The 23,340-nt window shown below is 42.4% G+C and overlaps 1 pseudogene; it reads left to right on the forward strand.

The window, feature by feature from the left end:
* Positions 1–1,997: 1,997 nt before the first annotated feature.
* LOC133384468 (opsin-5-like) lies at positions 1,998–23,107 on the forward strand (annotated as a pseudogene).
* The last annotated feature ends 233 nt before the right edge of the window (positions 23,108–23,340 follow it).

A 23,340-nucleotide genomic window follows, 5' to 3' on the forward strand; every position in this document is an offset into this window, starting at 1 on the left:
GGGAGGAGGCAGCCGCCCCCCCCATCGCCCCGCACCCAAAGGCAGTTAAAAAGGTGCCAAAGAAAAGAGGAGGGAAGGGGCGTAGATGTGGGCAGTTTGAGGCGGAGTGAGAGGATCCGGGCCCGAAAGCCCCCTTGATAAGGGACGGGGAATGCTTGGAACTCTGTTCTATCAACTCTCTTCCATGCCGCGGGTTTTGGTTCATGTTAAGAGTTCATGAGGCGGAGAAGCCTATGTCTGGAAATTACTCTAATAAAAACTGATTTGCTTTCATCAAGTGATTCTGTTCTTGAGTCCCAACCCGGGCACGACATTACCACATATACTCTAATAAACCTGCACTTACCATATTTACAGTATTACATTTACAGGGGCATCACAGCCCCCTCCAGCTTGTGTTTGTCTCGATGTTCTATTGAATGAATAAATGAGAATGGCAAACCACACACCCTACTTTGCATTGGAGAAATGGAAACCACATATACATCTCATTCCCATTATTCAGGGCCAGAACTAGGTATCAGAATAAAGCTGATATTCAAGAATATACTGTATAATGTTTACTGTAAATAATAAACTTTTTTTTAGGGAAAATGTTGTTGGCATCAACTAATCTGAATAAGCAATGTATTCCTCTGGCTTATTTGTCCACTAAATCAATGCACTTTAAAACCAACATTCATAAGCTAGATACAGATATATACATAGATTTGTACACATATACAAATATATTTGTTAGACTGAAGTTACCATAGAGATATAATTAAGAGCAGAAATGTAAACCAATTTTATAATAAAATTAAAGTTACCCACCTGTGATGCTTTCAAGCAAGATGCTTATTGCTGTAGATGAGAAATTATCTTTGAAGTTTGAACCAATATACTAATACTGAAAGTGCACTGGAGCACCTCACTGGGTTTATTTATTTATTTTATTTAATACATTTCTAACCTGCCCTTCATCAGAAATGATCTCTAGGGCAGGATACAACACTATTACAAATCCCAATATCCATCAATCACATTAAAGCAATCTCAAACCAAAAACCTATTCATCACAAGAGCAGGTAAGAACTGTAATTACAACCACAAGTCCTTACGAACTACATATCCACAAACTTTGAAAGTATACTTTCAGCAATAAAACTACCAGGCTATGGATGCCTGAACAAGCCAGTTTTTACTTGGCATCTTCATGAAAGAAAATGCTTGACACCAAGTAATCCTTGTTAAGGAGAGGGTGTTCCACAAGTGAGGTACCACCACAGGGAAGGTCCTTTCCAATATCACTGCATAATAAAGCAAGCGGAAAGAACATAACCTTTTGAAGCTTTAGAAATTACCTCACCCCTCAAATAGTTGGGGAGAAAGGCTATTGAAAGGCTCAGTGCAGCACTAGTTATGTCTGCCCAAAGACAAAGAAGAATTTCATGGTTTATCTAAAGAGGAATTTTCCTTTAGTGAAGACTTTAAATTGTTGTTACAGCCAACACTTTTCTGAAAGCCTTGGGTAAATTATTACTATTACTAATACTATTATTATCCTATTATGTTAGTATTGGTAATTTATTTTAAAAGTGTGCATGTTAGGCTAGAGCAGGCTTACTTATAGCTAGTTATCTGTATGCACATAGTGAACATGGGCATTTTATGTTTTTATATTCCAAGCTTGCTTCATCTGTTATGCAAGCCACCAACCATCTTTTATGCCAGAGATTTACATGCATGTTTGCATGTAGTAGCCCCAAGTAAATAACAAAGTCTTTGTCTAGTCACAGATTGGTGATCGCTAGTATTAATAGATAGGATTAGCAAATGCAAACGGACCAGCAGCCTGCAAAGCTCTTACTTGTCTCCTTAGATTTCCCTCTGCTTTATCAGTCTAAGGGCTCAACCACAGAATACAGAGAGCAGAGGTTGTGGGAAGTCAGTGGTCAGTTTCTGTTTGCACCCAGGACTTGGGAAAAGGGCAAGCTGTTGGTCAGGAACTGCTGAAAATGTCTCTCCAGATTTCCCTGCATGCACCATGGAGGAACAACAATATCACCTTTTTGAATAAAGAAGCTCCTGTGTCAGAACAAGGAGAGACTATCATTGGCTTTTATCTACTGGCTTTAGGTACGTATGGACTGTGTGTCTAATTTATGAATTAAAGCTTAAAAGGGACTTCTGTTGAGCTTCATTAAGGGGGAAGGTGTCATACATTGGAATCCCTTTTTTCTTCTTTATGAAAACAGAACATTGGTGCATTTTGATTAAATATGACATTTAAAGACTTAGAAGGAGGGAGGGAGAGACAATATTGTAAATCCAGTCCACTTGTCAGGTAAACTGAAATCCTGGCCTGTAACTGGATTAGGTTCCATTCATTTCAAAGGGATTAAAATGGCTTGAATCCAAATACCTGAGGTTAACAGGGCTACATATAATCCAAACTGCTCCTATACTAAAGTGCAAGTAAAGATTTGCTTGGGAAAGAAAAAAGGGGGGGATCATGTGTAGAAATATATGACCTCGTATTATCTTAGCAAAATAACACTGTCACTTATTTACTGTTCCAAAAAACTAATATCCTCCCTTCTCCTAAATGAAACATGCATTCAGTTCGCGTGCTAAAAATAATTCAACTTTCTAAAGTCTGTGTATGGTGTATGTCGGTGATCATTTCCAGACAGGGTAACTGTGTCAGTCAGTTGTAGCACAACATTTTGTGCCACCTTACAAATAAAGTGGACCACAAAAGGTTATGTCATAACTAATAGGCAAAAAACATTGTGGTTTAAGAATGTACCTATAGCCCACAGATCTTTCTATCAAACTTTACAAAGCAGGGAAATTGGGCAGCTATAGTGAATGCACCAGGGGAGCAGGAGACCTGACCTCCTCTCTGAGATATTGTACTGCCCTACAAGTTTGTAAAAATGCAAACACAATTTGGGTTGGTCTTTCACAGTTGAAACCACTTCCTGTATAGCTTGGAAGAATTTGGTAACGTGCCTCTGAGCATATGGTGAGTGGTGGCAACACCTGCAATCAGCCCAAAGAACAGAAACAAGACATGTGCTGCGCTAATCTTGTTTTAGCAGGGACAGTAGAAGGACGGTTGTATTGCTATTTTCTACATACAAGCTTGTTGTTGTTTTTTACTTTGGCTGGTTAGAATATTGTGTTTTACATAGGAAGACTGCTTAACACTAATTTAGAATTGAAGGGTTTCTTTTCTGATGTAGGAACGTTTTATTAAAATTAATTCACACAGTGTGGATATTAATTGCCATAATCTCACCTCTCACCTGTATTTAGCAGAACTTGGGAGGCACACCTGCAGCATGTAAATGCAGTGTGTTTCAATGGATCCAAAATGTTGCCATTACTATTTTAGAGATGGGTGAATCCGTCAATTTCACTTTTTATTTTTCCCACTCTTAAATTCAGTTTTGCACATTTCCACATCAGTTTGTGATTTTTTTTAAAAAAAAACCTTATGAGACTTGATCAGCATGTTAGTATCACTTTTTCCTAATATACACATTTTGTATACAATTTTGCTTAATAGAAACATTTTTGCAAGCAATATTTACAATGCTTTTTTGTAAATTATTTTCACAGATTTATATATTTTATCCATATTTTTCCCAACATGTGCATTTTTGTACACATTTGTTAAATTGGAGAAATGCAATGCCAAATTTGGAGAGGTGTGAATTTCAAAGAATAGGTCTGCTTCAGTGTACATATTTTGGGAAATGCAAGCTTGATTGTTTGGCTTAATTAAAATGTACAGCAAACTGAATTTCTCTGAATTTCTCCCCCATCCATATAGTCCAGTAGACTGACAAAAGTCGGATATTGTCAGCCAACTAGGCAAAGACTGAAGCCATTCCTATCTCCAAGTAGCTAGCCCAATCCCTCCTGAACCTCACTGCATATTATAGGTGCTTTATGAAACATTTTGGCTACATTGCTGCGCCTTTCACAGATCTTTGTGAAGAATTTCTGCCTGACGAGGTAGCCTGGGACAGTGTATACCAGAATGTCTTTGTCACCCTCAAGGCCAGACTGACTTCTCATCTCATTTTGCAAACAGTTAATTTCAATTAGTCATTTACTATGAACATAGATGTTCCAAATCGGCTATGTGATGGAAAAATTATACCCTGTCTTGCTTATCTAAGCAAGAAACTGCTGACTTGGGAATAAAGCCTGTCAACTAATGATAAAAAGCCATGATGTAGACTTTGGACAAGCTGCAACCTTATCTTTGGGAAAGAAAAAGACCTTCCAGATAAATCATACTTCTGTATGCTGGCAGCATTGCAGCAAACATAATTCTGCAAAACGTGGGAGTTTCCCAACCCTGCTGATACTTCCCTCTTGTATGTGGATGATGCCATTTTGGCCACATAAGAATTCACACTCAAGAGAATGAGATTGCTATCTGACTATAGGATAGCTGGATCCAATTCAGAAATGCAGGATGAGAATGAGAAAGCTTTAGCACATAAAATACATAGCACCACTCAGCTTTAACAATGGCTTTGGTAGCATCTAGAAACACTAAGGTTTTGAGATTTATGCAATTTAATGGTTAATAATAATTTATAGCTTGTCTTATTTTGGTCCCCAAAGTTATTTGGAGTCCCCAAAGGATCGGCATTGGGACCTGTGAGCAGTGAGGTGGCTAAGTTTGCTGATGATACTACATTGTTCGTTGTCATTAAAACAAAAAACGATTGTAAAGAGCTCCAAAAAGACCTCTCCAAACTGAGTGAATGGGCAGTAAAATGGCAAATGCAATTCAGTGTAAACAAATGTAAAGTGATACATGTTGAGACAAGACATCTTAATTTCACATATATGCTCATGGGGTTTGAACTGGCAATGACTAATCAGGAGAAAGATCTGGGGTCGTCATTCATAGCTCTATGAAGATGTTGATCCAGTGTGCAGCAACTGAAAAAGGCAAATTCCATGCTAGGGATCATTATAACGGCATTGAAAATAAAACTGCTGATATAATGCTGTGAGAGCCAGTGTGGTATAGTGGTTAGGGTGTTGGACTACGACCTGGGAGACCAGGGTTCAAATCCCCACACAGCCATGAAGCTCACTGGGTGACCTTGGGCCAGTCACTGCCTATCAGCCTCAGAGGAAGGCAATGGTAAACCACCACTGAATACCACTTACCACGAAAACCCTATTTATAGGGTCGCCATAGCTCAGGATCAACTTGATGTCAGTCCATTTCCATTTTTCCATAATGCCATTATATAAATCTATAGTGCGGCCGCATTTGGAATACTGTGTGCAGTTCTGGTCGCCTCATTTCAAAAAGAATATTGTAGAGTTGGAAAAGGTTCAGAAAAAGGACAACCAAAATGATCAAGGGAATGGAGCGACTCCCCTATGAGGAAAGGTTGCAGCATTTGGGACTTTTTAGTTTAGAGAAAAGGTGAGTCAGAGGTGACATGACAGAAGTGCATAAAATTATCCATGGCATGAAGAAAGTGAACAGAGAAAAGCTTTTCTTCCTCTCTTATTACACTAGAACTTTTGAGTATCCAATTAATCTGAATGTCAACAGATTCAGGACACACAAAAGAAAGTACTTCTTCACACAGCACATAGTTGCACTATGGAATTCGTTCCCAGAAGAGGCAGTGATGGCCACCAGCTTTAAAAGAGGATTAGACAAATTCATGGAGGAAAAGGCTATCAATGACTACTAGCTATGATGGCTATGCTCTGTCTCCCTAAGTGGAGACAGTGTGTTTCTAAATACCAGTTGATGGAAACTGCAGGAGAGGAGAGTGCTGTTTGCCCTCAGGTCTTGCTTGTGGGTTTCCCATGGGCAACTGGTTGACTACTGTGAGAACAGGATGCTGGACTAGATGGTCCATTGACTTGATCCAGCAGGCTCTTCTTATGTTCTTAAGGGTAGGTGCCACAAAACTAAAGGTCCACTTGCTAAGTTGCGTGGAGCGGACCTCCTGGTAAAATGGCAGGATGCCGTCAACTGCACAGTGCAGTGATCAGTTGGGTATATAATCAAGGATAGTTTCACCCCCAATTTAAAAAAATGTTAGATGTCTAGTTGGTTGGAAGCCTCTTAATAAACCATTGGTCCCCATCTGAAGGCTGAACATAATATTGTAGAATATGGGTGGGGAACTTCAGGCCCCAGGGCAGAATGCAGCCCTCCAGGCGTCCTTATTCGGCCCTCGGGATTCTTCCCCAAGCCATGCCATCTCCCTGGGTCACACTCCTCACTGGTCCTGCTCTCTGCCCTCCTGAATGCTTTGCCTGGCTGGAATGTGTCCTGGAGCTGTGATGATGCCTCTTGCTTGACTGGATGGAGAGACAGATTTGTGTGGAAACCTTTAGCTTTTTCATGGCTGGAATGTAGCCTACTGTACAAAGGTAAGAGATATATCCATTGCTCCACATACGTTTGCCTCAGATCCATCTCACTGTGATCTCTCCCACTTCTGATGCCTCCCACCAATGCGGCTCCCAGAAGGTTCCCCATGAGAAAATCTGGCACTCAGACTGAAAAAGGTTCCCCAACCCTGTTGTAGAGCTTTCTAGATCCTGCCATAGAGTCTGTGACCCTTGACACTGTTTTTCTTGAAGAAACAGCCTTTGCTAGAATGACTATTTTATCCATTAACCTGCCAGTATTATTTCCCTGTGCCTGTTATTTTTAGTCTGGCATATCTGTGAAGAAGCGACATTTATTTATTTTAATGGCCTATTCCTATCCCCCCTATGTAGTACCTCAAAGGACATATTTTGCTCATTCCCTTTTTTACAATCCAGCTGATGACATTGGCATTGCAGATTTTTGAGTGTGATCTCTCCATGTTTATTCAGACCTGATTTGCTGTGATTCTTTTTGTAATAAAATATAGTTGCAATGTGCTATATGGATAGGCACATCCCCCCTACATTTATTTTATCGCAAAATTGCACTATTTTCTTCTATAAAATAAAGGGGGAAATGCAAGGAAACTAGCACTGCGGCAAGGAACAGAAGCTAACTAATTAAGGGACAGTTTAGAACCATTTAAAAACTAATATTTTAATTAAACTTTCTTATTTTAAAGAACATTTATGGAATAAATGATTAAATATTATAGAAGGAACTTGATTATGGGGAAGTGTGTTGCAGACCAATAAAATGCTGTAAGTTATCTCTGCTTAAATTTCACTCCCAACTGATGGCAGTAGCCTGAAAGTGGTCTGGTCTAGGGTAGAAGCAACCAGGGTTATAATGTCATGTGTTTGTACTGTGAACAGTTTCCTACTTGGCTACCACTACTTTTTGCAGCTTTCTGTTCAAAGCTTTTTGTTTTATTTTCCAGGTTGGATGCCTTGGTTTGGTATCAGCGTTGTAATTTTTGTACTCTACAGACAGCGGGCTGCCCTTCAACCCAGCTACGGACAAGGGAGCTCCACCACTGACGGCTTTTATGGGGTAATTTTCTATATAAATTCCCCTTGCCGGAGGCTACAACATATTGGAAATACAGGGCAGCCTCCCCCCTCTTTATGCCGTCTCCCTCGTACCTTACCAGGATGCAGCTTGGTGCTTTCGTCTGCGCTGGGCTACTGCCGCCGCCGCCGTCGCACCGAGCCGGGCTGGAGCTGGAGCTGGGCTGGGGCTGTGGCCTTTTGGCGGGTCTGATGCCGTGGCCTGTCCCTGGGAGCACCATGCTGTTGCGATGATCTTTCGGTGAATGCTGAGGGCGGGGGAGCGCCCCTGCAGCCGCTACTATCTTACCATCTGACCTCTGTCTGCTTGCCCTTAATATCGGCAGTGTTTACATCTTAATGCCTTTGTTTTTGGCTTCTGAAGAGAACTTCCCTGTTAGTCGCGACTTTAAGGGGTTTGTTTGCTGCGCCCCACCCCCCGCTGAATGTACTGGATGTTGGATGCTGAGATCAAGAGGGGGTGTTGTTTTTCGGTCTTGCATATGAACTATCACCCACACCGGTCTTTGTGCAAGGGTGGGAAGACTCACATCACGAGTTTCCATCTGAAGGCGCACATTTTGGACTATACAGATGAGAAGCCTTATTGTAACTGAATTAGTTTTTATGTTATTGTTTAGCTTTCTTGCTTAGTGTTTGGTGTTTTTGATGTTTTATATGTTTTTTGCTTTGTACGTCGCTCAGAGTGGCTGGGTAGCCAGCCAGATGAGCGACTAAGAAATCGAATAAATAAATAAATAAATGGATTACCTGACATTTAACCTGGCTGTATCTGATGCCAGTGTCTTTGGTTATTCCCGTGGAATCATTGAAATCTTCAATGTATTCAGAGATGATGGATTTATTATCACATCAATATGGACTTGTCAGGTAAGAACTAAATTTTTGTGGATCCTGCAATCATAGAAAATAAATCCATAATCCATGGCATAGTGCAGATGCAATGCTGCCAGTATCACATATTCCCTCCTTCTCTCTCCAGTGCAAATCCTCCCTCCCATTCTCTCCCTTGTCACTTTAACCATGAATTAATGTTATATCTGCACCAGTGCTAACCATGATTCCTATTTTATTCATTGATTTGAAGGTGGTTTGAAAACCATGGTTAAGTGAGAACCTGATTAGCTTTAACCATAGTTGGTTAGGGCAGATACAATGTTATTAACCAGTCCTGCACAACTTGTGAATCACTAAGGTGAATGCAGCTCCCCAGCTCCTCCCATTTTATTTTGTTTCTGCCTCAGCTGAAGTACAAAAGCAGGGTGGTTGTTAAGTGATGCATGACTATGAGGCTCCATTTGCTGCAATCCATGCTAAATCATGATCAATGAAGAGGAGAGAGAGACTGATTTACTCCAGCTGGCCCAAATCGGGCCCCTCACCTGTCACTGTCAATGGGTTGGCATAGGAGCCAGCAGATTCATGGCTATTCCTGTTTAATCCCCAAAAATCCACCATCAGGAACACAGTCAGCAGTAGCTCCCAAACAGCCTGCACCTCACACTAGGACTCACTCTCTAATCTTCTTGTATCAGTCCTTGAAGTTTCCTATTAAACTAAAGTGCTTTCGGTCTTAGAACCTCTAATGCAGCCTTTCCCAACCAGTGTGCCTCCAGATGTTGTTGGACCACAATTCCCAGCTTTCCTGACCATTGGCAATGCTGGCTGAGGCTGATGGGAGTTGTGGTCCAACAACATCTGGAGGCACACTGGTTGGGAAAGGCTGCTCTAATGTATGGGATTCTTGCAGCATTCCTTCTGAGTAGGGGAAAACTGTACCTCTCCCTTCCACCACACCCACACACACCCCTTGGGTGACAGAAGACCTGCACACACTGGGCTTATTTAAACCTTGTACCACCTGTATAAGGGTGGGGGCCATGGGAGCTCCCGCTTTGTGATCCATGGCAGTGTTAGGTCACTGAATCCAGCAACCCAATGCTGCCGTGCCCAATGTTGCAGTGGATTGCCGAGTGGGAGCTTCACTATCCCACCCGAAGGAGTGGTCCAACCTGACCACCCGCTGGTGCCGGCCCAGAATCTGGGCTTAATCAGAGCTAGCGTTCAGCTTTCTAACTTTTTTTAAATGTGAGGGCCCTGGATTGGAAGATGTAAGGTAATAATTTTAAAAAGACCATGCACGTCTATAGCACTTCCCTCACCACCACAGCTTCCAGATCAAGGTTATGACTTCCATGCAGTGAGGCATATATTTTCCGGCAGTACTTCTTTTAGAATACACCCATTGGTTCTCATGTTACTTTTTGTATACTAAATATGCAAAAGTATAACTGAACAAATGCTGCCTGAATATATTTTGGTCCCAATACATACATGAAGATTGAGAAGGTACCACTATCGACTTAACAACCCAAAGGACCCATGTAGCCTCTCTCACTGTGAGTTATGAATGCTTTTTCCACACCTACATATGAATCTCAGTGTATTAAAAAGAAAAGTTGGGCACCAGCGCTCATTGCATTGCTGATGGCAGTAGGTGCATCATGTACTTTGGGATCACACTCTTTAACGTAACAATTCAGATCTGTGCTGATGATTAAGTTGATGTTCAGGGCACAAGAGCAAAGTAGGCTTTTTTCCTGGGATACTTGGCAATCTTACATAGGGAAAAGAGCTTTCCTAGTTAGAGACACAGAAAGCTTTCTGATATCAAGTTAGTTCATTAGTTCATCTGCCTCAGTATTTCTGCACTGACCAGCAAGACCTCTTCAGGGTTTCAGACAGGAGTCTACCTCGAAAAGGCAATGATTATCTGGGACTTTTTGCATGCAGAGTACAGTATCTAGCAATGAGCTACTGCTGCCCCTCCCAATTCTTCTACAAGTACCCATATATTTATCGAAATAGGAAGCAATTTCAAGATGCTTTTGTATTCTCAGGAATTTCTACAGTTGTCACCTGGGGGGGTGTTCCTGTGTCTTAAACAGCTGTCTAACACAGAGAAATTTAGGAAATGGAACTTTTCGCACCTCTACATCCATGCCACAAAAAGCTTAATCTATATTTTTGTGTGTCAGGCTGTTAAAATAACCAGAGTAGGAACAGTAAAGAAATTTGCTGTCTGAATCTGAATTCTTTACAAACATTTCTTGTTAGACATTTAGCAGCACAGTCCTATAAATGATTACTTGGAAGTAATTGCTTTTGAGTTAAATGAGAATTACCTTCAAGTAAATGCACATTGAGTTTTAGCTTTAGGGTGCTCTGACAATAATGCAGTTTAAAATATGGCATGAGAACTAGAGAGCCTACCAAACAGGACCCTTTTTTGTGTTCATGTCTTAGCACTTAGGCAATCATTAAGCAAAAATTAGTTATAGACACAACAGTATTGGTGTAATGCAGAGAGTGGAAGCAAAACTGACAATCTGCTAATATTTTCTAATTGGTAAGAAGAGCTGACAAAGTCAAAACTGAAATTGGCTAAACATCCTTGATTTTTATTAAAGCTGTCAGAATTAATGTGCCAGCTTAGAGGCCTGAGTGGTTATTTTATTCCACACTTCAATAAGTATGATCAGGGCCGGCGCCAGGCATGACTGGGCCCTTGGGTGCCAGCCTGCCCCAGGCCCCCTGCAGGGGCCCTCAGCTAGGGCCCAACCTGGCCAACCTTTGGCATCAGCCCTGAGTATGATAACTTTTCAAAGCTCCTGCAAAGAATTTTGTATTCCCAAATTGGGGCTGTTCAAACACCATTATATTTTAATGTATCCATTGTGTTAGTTCAAAACTCTAGTGAAAACATAGACATTGTTATTTGAAATGTAATGTAAGCATGTTTGCACCTGACTCGATGCATAGCTGTGTCACTTAGAGCTAGGGTTATTAACTGCTTTATTGACCCCGCTTCTGTATCTTTAATGGCAGCCAGGCCTGATCACAAACATTTTGTACTTGAAACTGCCCCTTGAATGAACTCAGAGTGAAAAGAAAGTTTGCTAAATATGTGTGTGTTGCTCTTGTTGGATACAGGATCAATTTTTTAAAAAACCTGATCCTATGTAAGCATATTTAGAAGTTAATCCCACAAAAATAAATGCATGTGTGTGCATAGGATTGCATCATTAATTCTAAACCAAACCCCTATAATAGTGCCTCTCACATCCAATAAAGTGGTGTTCTTCCTGTCCTGGATGGGGTTCCACTCTCCCTGAAACAGCATGTGCACAGTCTGGGGGCACTTCTTGGTCCAGCTTTGGCATTGGAGACTGAAGTAGCCTTGGTAGCATGGAGTACCATCGATCAACCCACCTACAATGCTCTTAGCTTGTCTGGTAGCATCCCAGCTGGACCACTCTAATGTGTTATATGTGCCTTGAAGATGACTCAGAAGATTCAATGAGCAGAAATTGGCTGCATGAAATTGTCTAGTGTAGGTAGGTGGACCCATATTACACCAACTGAATGAATGAAATTGGCTGCCTACTCACTTTGGAGTCCATTTCAAGGTGCTGCTACTTACCTTTAAACTCCTAAACAGAGCCCTGAAGGAGCACCTCCACCCATCCCATACTGTCCTGCCCATGCATTAAGATCTTCCCCAAGTACTGGAGGTGAGGTGCATTATGCTTGCACAAAGGACAGGGCCTTTTCTGTGATGGTGCCCTGACTTTGGAGTACCTTCCTGCAGAAGCTCAACTGGCACTGGCATTACAGTCTTTTGGGTGCCAGGTTAAGACTTAATTGTTTGTCCAGTCATTGGAAAAAGGCTACACTTGGTTTTTAGCTATTGTCTTTTAGTTATTGTTGTATTGTGGTTTAAGTTTTGGTTTTTCTTATGCTTTATGTTTTGTGTTTATTGTATTTTGTTGTTGTTGTTGTTGCACCCTGCTGTGGTATCCATTTGGATTTACATGCTTGGAGTTACCTACTGTTCTACTGCCTTTGTTCCTGTAGCTTTAACAACAGCCTGATGACATGTGGTTATTTAGCAGTTCAATCTTTTCCTGACGTGGAGATAAATTATGGGGAAGGTATTACCTGCTTGATTTTTGTCTATTCTGCTTATTTCTTTTGGCTACAATCCATCCAAAATTAAGTACTTTGTAAGCCCCATTGATTTCGCTGATCTCATCCACTGAAATCAATGGCAACGAGGCATGCTGAGTTTATACCTTTTCTGTCTACACAATGTTAAATCTTCTTTTCATCTTTACTTTTCATTTGAGAAACTCATAAGCTTGGGGGAGGGTGTCTAAAGCATGTGTTTGCTTGTTCATTTAATGTTCCCCTCATTCACATGATGCATCCCTGATTTTCAGATGCCTACATGTTCACTGATCATATGGATGATAACATCCCTTGCCATTTGATATTTCACTGATATCTAAGATGCTTGTATGCCCTAAAGAATATATGAGATCATTTGAACCATCCCAATATTTTTTGTTGCTCTTGGCATTCTGAAGCTCAGTTGTTAAAACAACTCCATTGCTATTTGTTTTTCCAGGTTGATGGATTTCTGACACTGCTGTTTGGTCTTGCTAGCATTAATATACTCACAGTGATTAGCGTGACCCGCTATATAAAAGGATGCCATCCCGATAGAGGTAAGATGTTTTGGACAACACAGACTGCATTGCTTGATTCTCTCTCCCACAGGTATTCTCTTACAATCAATAACATGTTTTTATAAGAAGTCTGGGTTATTCACATAACCCTAATTCTAGAGAATCTTTTATAGGCACTTTGGTCTCATTTGGATGTACCCATGGTATATCCTTAAGGTAACAGGCTGGAGTGATCCTTAGGCTTGTGCACTCTTCTCTGTTTCTCCTTCAGCATGGCCAAAAGAAGTCCAGAAACTGTTGCTTCTGCTTTAGACTAATTGCAGTTAAGCATTATGGCCAAACCTGGACAAATTGCAGTTAGTCTGAACTACGCCTAGTTAGCTGAAAAACTAATTTCAAATAATAATTTGTGAAGATGACTTGTTTCAAGTGACCATTGTTAAGATTAACCACAGTTTAGGGTTTGAACAGAATGCTAAACTGTGGCTCACTGAAATCAGCAGTGAACCCTTCCAATCTCCTCCTAATGACTGCACCCCAATATTTCCATAAGGACAGGAAATCTGCCATCAGTAATGACCCTGTTCTATTCTCCTGTTACCCTCATTTGGATTCCCAGGTTGTTTGCATGTGGCACTGCAAACTTTTGTGAGATTTTGGTTGGTTGTAACAATCCAACTCTGAATTTTGGTTTTTTTCCTGTGGACCAATTCAGCTCCTTTTTTTTACAAATAAAGGGAGTCATGCATGATTGCTGAATAAATATTGTGTTCCCTTCATATCAATGGACAATTATTCTGAGCCTGATGAACAGGAATAGGTAATTATACAGCCATGAGAGTAGCTGTATACTATAGCCAGGATGGATTTTTTCGTTCCACAATGTTAAATTGAAAATACTCCCATGCCATTCTGATGCTTTCCATGAGCTCATTTCAAAACAAAACCTTACAGAACTTATAGTCCTGAACTCAGAAACGCTTGCTTAACAACCATCTAAATTTTCATGGCAATATACAAAACAGTCAAAGAGAATCAAGAGTTCAATGTGTAAAAAGAGAGGGGAAAAACAGATCCCTGTTGGACTTTTTTCTGTCAGTGTTCTCATAATTTGTTGAAATTAATTAAAAATCAGCCATGTTCACAGAGTACCTGTACTCCTATTACTGACCTTGCCCCATACTCTGACCTTCACCTTCTGCAGTTTAAAAGTTTAAAAAATGCCTGGCCAGTTTTTTTACTAATTTAAGAAATTTAGCATTGGAGTCAATGATAAGCCCAGGCATGCTCAGTAAGAACCTAACTGTCAGTGTTCTAAAAGCCAGACTCACAGCTGCTTGGCTTGGCTAATCAGGGGGCCACAACCACACCAGATATTTATTTCACTTTAGACAGTTTTACCTATCTTAAGTATGATTGCACAGGGGTAAATCCCATTGAACTTAAGAAGCACGCAAATGATCAAACCTGCCTTCACCTCCTCCTCCCTCCCATCACCTCTCTATTGCCCCTTTCCTCCTCCTTCCTTCACCTCTCCCCCTCCCCTTCTAATCCCCTCCTTCCCTCTCCTTCTGCTCCCCTCTCCCCTCCCTTCTTCCTTCCTCCTTCCCTCTCCTCTCCCCTTCCCCTCCTCCTCCCCCATGGTCAATTTTACCTAATCAAAAAATGATTGCATGGGAGTAAATCCCACTAAACTCAATAAGCATGCAAATAAGCATGGCCTCTCACTTGTGGGGTGCCACAGGGTTCTATCCTCTCTCCAATGCTCTTTAACATCTATATAAAGCTGCTGGGGGCAATCATCAGGAGATTTGGGCTGCAGTGTCATCAGTATGCGGATGACACGCAGCTCTATCTCTCATTTAAATCTTCACCGAGGTTGGCTGTGGAAACCCTGTCCAAGTGTCTGGAGTCGGTGAGTGGCTGGATGGGAAGGAATAGACTGAAGCTGAATCCTGACAAAACCGAAGTGCTGTTTGTGGGAGACAAGGAAAGGTTGGGGGATATAGACCTGGTGCTTAACGGGGTACGTTTGCCCCTGAAAGACCAGGTCCGTAGCCTGGGGGTCGTTCTTGACTCCCAGCTGTTCATGGAGGCTCAAGTTTCAGCGGTGAGCCGGGCAGCTCTGTATCAACTTCATCTGATACGGAGGCTACACCCCTACCTTCCAAACCATCTGCTCCCACCGGTGATACATGCCCTGGTCACCACTCGCCTAGACTACTGTAATGCGCTCTATGTGGGGTTACCCTTGAAAACGGTCCGGAAATTACAACTGGTACAGAATGCGGCGGCTCGTCTGATTAAAGGCAGCCGCCGGCAAGATCACATCACTCCTGTGTTGAAGGAGTTGCACTGGTTACCGGTTGTTTACCGAGCCCAATTCAAGGTGTTGGTTTTAACCTTTAAAACCCTATACGGTTGTGGCCCAGTTTATCTGAAGGAGCGCCTCCAGCATCGGCAAGGATGCCGCTCAACAAGATCAGCCTCAGAAGACCTTCTCTTGATCCCACCGGTTAAAACAGCTAGACTGGTGAGGACTCGAGAGAGGGCCTTCTCAATAGTGGCCCCCACCCTGTGGAATTCTCTCCCAAATGATCTACGCCATGCCCCGTCTATGATGAGCTTCCGCTGGACCTTGAAGACCTGGCTTTTCAGGCAGGCTTTTGGGGTGGGTTAGGTTCTTACTGTCTTTTAAGTTTTTTAATTGTTTTATGTACTGTTTTTACCTTGTACGTCGCCCAAAGTGGCTGGACAACCAGCCAGATGGGTGACTAATAAATTTAATAATAAATAAAAATAAATAAATAAATAAAAATAATCAGACCTGCCTTTCCCCTCCTTCCCCTCACCTCTCCCTTCCTCCACCCTTCTTCCTCCCCTCTCCTCTTCCTTCTTCCTCCTCCCCTGCCCACTCTAGCCCTCCCTCCCTCCCTCCCTCTTCTCCTCCTCCCCCCATGGTCAGTTTTACCTATCCTAAGCATGATTGCATGTGAGTAAATCCCACTGAACTCAATAAGCATGCAAATGATCAAACCTGCCCTCCTCCCCTCCCCCTCCTTCCTGCTCCCCTCCCCCTTCTCCCATCTGTCCTTTCTCCCCTTCCTCCTCCACTACCCCTACCCCTGCCCTTCCTCTCCCCCTCCCATTCCCTGTGGTCAGTTTCACCTATCCAATGATCAATCCATTCTCAGTAAACTTGCACAGTATCTGTCAGGATGCAGGATTGGGGCCCTGATGTTTCAGAAGATGAGGAGAGGGAGGGGGTCATTTGGCCAGAGCCATGTGAAGAAGACACAAAGGAGGGGGAGGGAATCTCAGAGATAGAACTGTCTGGCAGTGAAGACCTTGAATGTCCAACAGACACATATCCTTCCTGTGAGCTTCCCACGCCTCCTCCCCCTTCGAGCTTAGAGCAGTTGGAGAAGGAGGGAGGGCAAGGGGGAATCCAACCTCCTCCTGATTCAGGGAAAAGCAAGGAGAAGCAGCCAGATGGTTTAGGCCTTGCCCCCCCACTTTCCCCCATACCTGAATCAGAGTCCTCAGAAGGGGAGGGGGCAGTGGCACCCCCTTCACCACGTACAAGGAGACAGCAAAAGAGGCAGCAAAAGAAGGGGGAGAGGAGGGGTGTGGATGTGAGCACTTTGAGGCGGAGTGAGAGATTGCCCCCTTCTTAAGGGACAGGGGGAATGTGGTTCCTTGTTCTGTCAATTCTCTTCTAAGTCGCAGGTTATGTGTTGTACTGAAACTTCATGAGACGGCGTAGTCTTTGTCTGGATATTACTTTAATAAAAACTAATTTGCTTTCACCAACTGGTCTGGTTCCTGAGTCCCAACCTGGACACGACAGTATCCCATTTCTTACCTCCCAGATTAAAAAGCAGAGAAATTCACTAATAGACAAAAAAAAAACTTGCAGTTTAAGAATGTACCCATAGCCAACAGATACTTCTATCAAACTTGAAAAAGCAGGAAAATTGGGCAGACCTGACCTCCTCTCTGAGATATTGTACTGCCCTACAAATTTGTAAAAATGCAAACATCCTTAGATGGAAAACAATTTTCTTCAGAAAATTTGTTCAGTGTTGGTTGAGAGACAGTATAGCTTTATTGGCAGATCTATTGTTTTAATGTTTCTAGCTATTAACTTTTCCTCTTTAATATATATCCAACTGACTCAAATTTGGTTTTGGGGGAATTATTTATGTGGGTAATTGGATCCCTCATCACCCAAATGTATCAATGTAGTTTTTCTTCATTATGATCACGTGTCTTAAGTGTACAACTGCAAAAACTTCTTCTGCTGTGTGTTTTAGGGCATTGGATCAGCAATAGCAACATCTCTGTGCCCTTTTCCTTATATGGATAGCAGCTTTATTCTGGTCAGTCGCTCCAGTCCTAGGATGGGGCAGTTACATAGGTAATGGAGTTTTCTCTATGACTGAACAAGGCATGGGGGGGATATCCAATATCTATGTGGGTAATGTAAGGGAATTGTTATTTTTACACAATTAAATCTGTTAGACAAATAAAATTTCAGGATCCTAGTGTCAGTGCTTAGGTTTGTTTTCTAGATCCAACTATTTCTATATGTGGGGACCACCATTTTAAGATGGTGCGATCCCATACTCACTTACCTGGGTCAGGTATAAGACCATTGACCTCAATTAGACTTTTGAAAGATGTATTGGATTGCACTGTGTTAATCTAAAAAAAAATGTTATCATAATCCCAAACTAGAACTCACTGAAGGAACCACATGTTTTTCCATATGGATTTTCAATTAACATTTTGCATTGCTCAGTGGGAGCCATTCCAAATGGACTCCAGGGAGGAGGTGTTTGTCAGTGCCGGCCATAAGAGCACTATAGCACAGGTGTATCTGCATGGGAGCTTGCACCTTTTCTTCACCTTTTCCCCACACTCTCCACAAGAATTCTCTCCAGAGGAGACTGAGAATCAAATACCTAATACATTTTGACACCCCCACAGCAGTGTCCAGCTGGTCCATATATCTAGTTATTGCCACCTTTGTTTGTGGTACATCAAGCAAGTTGCTATTTCTAGGCTGAAGAAGGCAGGTGCCAGGTCACTGCTATTACCCAGGAGGAAAGCTGAATTAAAATGAAGATTATAGCAAAAACTCTGCTGCAATTCTTTAAGTCATTGTGATTTTTCCCCCAGCGGGGATTCTAAACAGAAATTCATCATAATGGATTTTAAACTTGGAAAATCATAGTGACCTGATTTTAAAAATGAATGACTAACCACATTCTTTTGCTTCCTAGATCGCATGTATGGGACATGTGAAATAGACGGGGCAAAAGCGAACTTCTCAACAATCTACAAGTCTTACATAGTGTCCATTTTCATCTGCTGTTTCTTCCTACCTGTGTCCATCGTGGTTTTCTCATATGTGTCCATCATCAATACAGTCAAGTCAAGCCATGCCCTTGGTGGAGTGGGTGATCCAACTGACAGACAGAGGCGTACAGAACGAAGTGTTACAAGGATCAGTCTGGCCTATTCTTTAATCTATATTGGGTGGGGAAACTTTTAAAAGTCAAGGGCTGCATTCCCTTTGGAAAAATGGTTGGAGTTGCATGGCAGTAGCAGCTAAGCCCAAAGCCCAAAGTGGGAGGGACACTCCTTTCCTCTCTCTGCCATTCCCTTCTCTCTCACACACACATATACATTCCCATTTACACTATATATGGAAAAATGAGAGCACATGTGGTGTTCTCTCTGCTCTTACTGCCTAAATTCCCATGGCAAAAGTAAGCGCCAGTGAGGATGGGGCAGAAATTCAGTTCAATTCGCATTCAAGCCAAATCTATCGAATTCACACTTTCCAAACCAATGTGAGAACTGAAACGTAGCCATCCTGTGAAATTTGCACGTCCAAATGTTGTGATGCAATTCTCCACTAAAGGCAAAGTGTGCATAAAAATGAATATATTAAAATTACATACAAAATGTATTATATTAGTGAAATTCCTTTGCAAACTTGTCTGTTAGGCAAGATTGCATACAAAAATGTGTTTATTAAGAGGAATTGCATTAAAATATTGAATAATCTTCATGAGGTGTTTTTTTTAAAAAAAATCACAAATTGCTGCAGAAATGTTCGATTTAAGATTGGAAAAACAAGAAACCAAGAGAACCTATATTGATAGATCCAGCAATCCCTAAGTACCAGTGGATCAAAAAGCAAAATGAAGGAACATCTTGGATTAAGAAAAGAAAGAAAGATCAGAATAGATCCAGAAAAATGAAAATTACCATTTGATGGAGCAGCAGCAGCAGCAGCTCAAGCCATTTATGTTCTGATTGAGAGAGCAGCCATATGGCCACGGAAATAGTCTGCACGTGTATCCGTAGCTGGATAAGGGACTGTATCCAATGTTAGATGTACTTGGAGCAGACCCGCTGAAATTACAGTAGGGCCCCGCTTATACGGCAGGTGAGGGACCAGACCCTCGTCAAAAGGCGAAAACTGCCCAAAAGCGGAACATCAATCAGCTGTACCGCAGGGAGCTCCAGCTGACAGTGCTTGGCCCCTGAAGCTCCCTGTGCAACAGCTGATCCATGTTCCACTTTTCTGTGCATTGCCCTCTCCCCCCTGCTCACTTGTTCACTTGCCCTCGTTATGGTGGGGGAGTAGTGCTCCCCTTCTGCAGCAGGCTCCCTGCTGTGGATCACAGGGAGGGAGCTGCCTGCCTGCCCATGCCTGCTCGCTCACCCTCCACCACTTCCCTCACTTGTCCCCCCTTGCCCACTCCCCCTCCCTCCTGCTTGTTCGCTCACTCGCCCTCTGCCCCCCTTGTTTGTCCACCTTGCCCACTCCCCCTCCCCCTGCCTGTTTGCTCACTTGCTCGCCCTCCGCCAACACCCTCGCTTTTCCCCCCTTGCCTGCTCACCCTCCCCCCTGCCTGTTCGCTGGCTCGCTCGCTCGCCCACCACCACCTCCCTCACTCATCTCCCTTGCCTGCTCACCTACCCTCTACCACCTCCCTCACTCATCCCCCCTTGCCCACTCACCCTCCCCCCTGACTGTTCACTCACTCACTCGCTCACCCTCCACCATCTCCTACGACAATAAAATGGTGCCCGATGCCCTTCTCGGACTCAGCTGCTGAGCACGTCGTCAGAGCTTGGAAACATTCCTTTTTTGAACTACAACTCCCATAAGCCCAACTGTAGTTTAAAAAAGGAATGTTTCCAAGCTCTGACGACGCGCTCAGTAGCTGAGTCTGAGAAGGGTGTCAGGCACTATCAATTTGTGCACTCACCGTCTCTCTGTATTCTGGCAATTTTCCACCGCAAAAACAGAAAAAGCGCCAAACCTATGGAACATGGATACAATTCAAAACCGACGCATTAGCGAGCGCAGAGAAGCGAAGTGCCGGAAAGCAGGGCCGTACTGTAATCGACAATACTAATTTAGATCCATTATTTTCAGTAGGTGGACTCTAGGGATGGAATGATCTGTCAATTTCATTCCTCTCCGTTTCTCATTTGTCTAATCTTAGATTTGGTTCTCTGCATTTCTGCAGCAATTTGCAATTTAAAAAATCCTCATGAAAATTCTTCAGCATTTTAGAGAGAGTTTCTTCTAATAAATACGTTTTGGTATACAGTTTTGACTAATGTACATATTTTTGCAAGGCAACTGATGGTACTTGGAGCCAAATATATTTTTACCAATATATTTATTTTGGGCACACTTTCACTAATAATTGCATTTTTGTAAGCATTGCTTAGCTGGAGAACTGCATCACAAAATTCAGATAAGTGCAAATTTGAAAGGATGGCTGTGTTTTGGTTCTCATATTGTTTCGGAAAGTGCAAATCTGATAAATTCTGCTTTAAATGAAAACTGAATCAAATGTATCCTCCATCCCTGGTCTACCATGAGCAAAACATAGTTGGATGGATACAACTTCTTCCTTGACCAAACTAGCAAGGCTATACAAGGACACACACCCTTTTAAAAGAAAAAAGAAAAAGGTGAAATCCCATCTTTCAGGCTGTCAGGTGCATCCATTCCCCATATGCCTTAAAAAATGCCACAAGCTACATTCAGTACCCGCTCCTCTTCATCAAACATCCCATTGGTTGAATTTTAGCTTTTAAAAAGGCTCCTCTTCAGCTGCTCCACACACACTATTAAATTGGAGCTCTAGTATATTTCAGGCTCTTAAGTCTAAGTCAAACAAAACAGCAACAAAATGTACAGGTTATTGTCCTTCATTTGAAGAAGTTGATGTTGATGCCCAGGACTAATTAAATAATTGAGCAAGGAATCTCATATCTGGACCTTGTAAGAAGGAAACAAGTCTTTTGTTGACACAGCACATACATATGCTATAGTTCTGATTTATATTTGTTTCTATTTATGTAAACCTTCTTGTTATATTTGATAAGATCAATTTAAATAATGTACATTGCATAGGCATTGACTCCAGTCTACCCCAATGCATAACTAGTGGCTGCAGATGGGAATGTGCATCCATTCCCCATACACCTTAAAAATGCCACAAGCTAGCTTCATGCCACCTGGATGAGCATTGTGATAAAACTAATTCCCCTAAGCAGAAGAGGGCTGGGGGAGGTGGGCAAAAAACAAACAAATAATAGTAACGGAGCACAGTTATCAGAACCAAAAATCAGAAGGGGCAGCTGCCCATCACCTGAGGCCTCACAGAACAACTATGTTTTAGCTTGTTCATGGGAGACCTACAAGGACAAGACCAAGTGGTTCTCCCTGGGTAGGGCATTCCACAGTACCAGTGCTGCAACTGAAAAGACCTGTCCCTTGTGGTCACCCATGAAACATCAGTCAATAGGGACAGAGTGCATGTGAGGGACATATGGAAGAAGGCAGTCAATATATCCAGTTCAAAGCTTCTACAGGGGTTTAAGTGTAAGAAACAGCACCTTAAATTGGGCCTGGAAACCAACAGGAAATCAATGCAAATTGTGTAAAACTGGAATTATGTTCCAGCATGCCAGCCATATTCAACATCCTCCCTCAGTGGCAACATTTTGGACCAAGTGAAGTTTCTAAACATTTATATTTCTTTTTAAGGTCAGCCCCACAAAGAACACCTTATAGTAATCCAATCTACAAGTTACCAAGACATGAATGACTGTGGTCAGGTCAGACCTATGGGAAAAGATGCAGCCAGCATTGCAATTTAAGTTGGTAAAAAGTCTTCCTACACGCCATCTCAGCATCCAGAAGCAGCTCCGGGCCAGGATTTTGCCAACCCTGAAAGTGAACTACAGCAAGTGCAGTTCCCATAACAACACCTCCCCTGCCCCCCTCCCCAAACCCTTTTCAATCTAGGTTGGTAACTGAGCAGCCAACTGATGGTACTTGGGGCCAGACTGAGCCCTGAAGCCTCCAGTTGCTGATCAATTACTAATATAAAAAATTTGTAAAGCTTAGACAATCTTAAAATTTAAGATAGCTAGGAGGCAGACAATTCTAGAGGATTGAAATCCATCACTTATATTGTCAGTGGGTCAATAAGGCACTTAGAAATATGATCCAGGTCTCCAGATTTTCCAAGATCTGCTTCATTACTATGATCCCTTGGCAAGAAAATGGAAACAGGCAAGTCTCACTTTCTCTCCTCTAGGTGTCCATGGTCATTTGCACAGCCTTTATCACAGCCTGGTCCCCATATGCAGTCATCTCCATGTGGTCTGCCTATGGTTACTCTGTGCCCAATTTAACCAGCATCCTTTCCAGCCTTTTTGCAAAATCTGCCAGCTTCTACAACCCCATCATCTACTTTGGAATGAGCTCCAAATTCCGAAAGGACATCTTCATTTTCCTCCACTGTGCCAAAGAGATCAAGGACCCCGTGAAGCTCAAACAGTTCAAGAACCTCAAGCAGAAACAGGAAAATTCACCTTCTCAGAGAGAAGAGAAATATGCAGCAGATGTTCAGCCTGCATTAAGTCCCGATTCTGGGGTGGGAAGTCAGTCAAATACCCCACCCCCTGTCAACAGGAAGGGATATCTTGATGCTTTTGATACCAATCCTGACATTGAATGTGACAGACTGTGATCTGACAGTTCCCAATGTACAGCCAGTGAATGCAACCAACAGAATACTGCTACCACATACCCTTCCCCTCTGCTCTTTCCTCGAGCACTTAATACGACATACCTATTTGACTTTCAATGAAGCAGGACACATAAAACTAGTACTAAAATCATATGCAGTATTAATAGGAGGGTCATGAAAAGTGGCTGACTCAGTTATAAAAGAGGGCAGCACATTTAGCATGAGCAGGAATT

Source organism: Rhineura floridana, chromosome 4 (genome assembly GCF_030035675.1).
Source record: "Rhineura floridana isolate rRhiFlo1 chromosome 4, rRhiFlo1.hap2, whole genome shotgun sequence".
Taxonomy (NCBI): domain Eukaryota; kingdom Metazoa; phylum Chordata; class Lepidosauria; order Squamata; family Rhineuridae; genus Rhineura; species Rhineura floridana.